The sequence below is a fragment of the Olea europaea genome, unplaced genomic scaffold, assembly GCF_002742605.1.
Source record: "Olea europaea var. sylvestris unplaced genomic scaffold, O_europaea_v1 scaffold67, whole genome shotgun sequence".
Classification (NCBI taxonomy): Eukaryota; Viridiplantae; Streptophyta; class Magnoliopsida; order Lamiales; family Oleaceae; genus Olea; species Olea europaea.
Window position 1 is genome coordinate 396,654 of NW_019265079.1, and position 2,389 is coordinate 399,042.

The window sequence follows — 2,389 nt, forward strand, 5'->3', positions numbered from 1 at the left end:
ATTAAGGCTGCTCATGATAGGCAGAAAAGCTATGCTGATAGAAGGAGAAAAGATCTCGAATTCCAAATCGGCGACAAAGTATTTTTAAAAGTAGCTCCAATGAAGGGAGTACATAGGTTTGGAAAGAAGGGAGAATTGAGACCCAGATTCACTGGACCATTTGATATATCAGAGAGAATTGGAGATGTTGCATATAGACTGGCACGACCACTAGAACTTTCAGCAGTACATTTCACACCCCCAAATTAATATTGATATCTATACACAACCTAGACATAGAATTTTACATATATATTTTTTTTGAGTTTGTTAACTTCTAATCACCTGTGACACGATCATATAATATATCAAAACCCAAAATCATATCGCCATAATCCAACATATATATTCAGAGCTTATAAACATGTCTACAGGCCAATTCAAAAGTACACTATATAGGATTCCAAAATATAACCCTACAGATGGTAGCCTACAAAATAACCCTACAGGTCGTCATCCATGTACATCGAACTCTGGAATCCTGTAGGAGCTCCACAGCTAGCCATGCTCTCTATGTAGTTCCATGCTCACCTACAATGCAAGAACTACATAAGCCAATGCTTAGTAAGCAAAATCATGCATGTCCTGAACATGAGTAATAACGACATATGACACCGTGCCATTTACTTTAAATATCATGATAAAAAGTATCATATTTCAATATTCGTCAAAGTCGACTAGAAATCATTTCACTTGAAATCTTTCATTTCATTGGGCCCTTGACCCACCTACTATGCACCGGATAGAGCTCTGCATAATATCAATATCAATAATCAAGTGGCCAATATGAAATCGACACCGGCGAGTGGACCATCCTCTCGTGACCACTAGAGGCCCATCCCCTAACTACCCCTATGATCACCCAAGAAGTCTCCCACCCGATAGCGCCAATAATCATAACAAGGGCATAGTCGAGTGGTCCGCCCTCCCGTGATCACCAAAGGCCCATCCCCTATCTACCTTTGCAATCACCCAGGAAGTAACACCCGCAATGCCAAACATATCACATAAGCATTCCTCACATGCCTCGGTGCTTTGGTAGTGGTCAATAAAAAATTTATAATGAAACTCACTTTGAAATCATATTTTGCATGCAGGATTTTCAACCATGTTACATGTCGTGCATGCATATGAAAATGCTCATAAATGAAAACCGATGTCAATGGGTTACGCAATCTCATACTCAATGATCGTAACCACCATATGACGTGCTATAAGCCTCTTATCAAAGTTATGTAGATATTTCAACATTACTATGTCACATATACTAGGTTCTTGCATCGTAGTTGCAAATGAATTTTCACTTACCTTTCGCCTTTATGTGTGTAAGCTCCTATGGAGTGTGTATCAATTCCCTTTTTCGCTCAACGTCGAAAAGTCGCCTGTATTGTCATCTAATATTAAATACAATCCTCCATTTAATAATCTTAACACACACACTCCCAAAATACGTCCCCATTCACGCCAAAACAATTTAGACAAAATCATTATTTCAAGTTACCGATGGCATTACAAACTAATCCAATAAGTCTCACTATCTCTCGAGTCCAATTATGAACGTCAACGTCATCCAATTGTTTTCAACAACCTAGTATTCCTTAGGACAATTGTTTTTGGCAACCTAGTATTCCTTAGGATATATTTTCTAGGCCCAAGAGTTCATTAGGGGACATCTAAATGTTGAAATCACATTAAATACCCAAATGGACATAATCTGTTTTCTAGGTTTCCATCACCGCCCACTCATTTTTCAAATTCTTTTTTATGTCCTTACCTACATTTAACGGTTCCCAAACTTTTACCACACACCTATAACATATATGTGAAGATAATCAGATCATAACATTGTGACAAATGAAGTGTTTGGAGCTTCAAAAATAGTCCATTTTCCACTACACAAAATCAGGCAGTTTTTCCCTTTGACTGTTTTCGGTTTCCATTTTATTATTATGATACCAACAGAATTCTAGGCCATTAAAATCATTTCTACACTCCCTACTTACATATAAAAATGTTTATATTGATATATATAAGTTAAACACTAAGTATCATCCCAAAATCAAGGTATAAATCACTCAATCCAGCAATTCCTCATCTCTGTCCAGATTAATTTCTTTCAAATTCTTGCCATTAATTACCCCTATTTAGGCATCATAACATCATTAACAACACTCCAACTTAATCATAAACAACTTCAGATGTTCAAGAAATCATAAACCCCTTGAGAAATAATAGAAACAAACCTCAAAACTGTGGAGTAACAAGGCTGTTCAGAAATTCCAGATTCTTGTTTCTGTTTCTCTTTGACTGTTTCACCCTCTTTTCACTTGGAATCACTTAGGGACGAGTT

General features: G+C 37.0%; 1 long non-coding RNA gene across 2 annotated transcripts; it reads right to left on the bottom strand.

Annotated features, from left to right (window-relative positions):
* Positions 1-526: 526 nt before the first annotated feature.
* Positions 527-2,382, bottom strand: LOC111390285. Of its 2 annotated transcripts, none has more exons than XR_002701885.1 (3): positions 2,283-2,382; positions 1,348-1,421; positions 527-570 (listed from the first exon to the last, which is right to left on the bottom strand). It is a non-coding gene; the product is annotated as an uncharacterized LOC111390285 (long non-coding RNA). The 2 variants fall into 2 exon arrangements; XR_002701886.1 differs by having other exon boundaries at positions 547-584.
* Between the last annotated feature and the right edge of the window lie 7 nt (positions 2,383-2,389).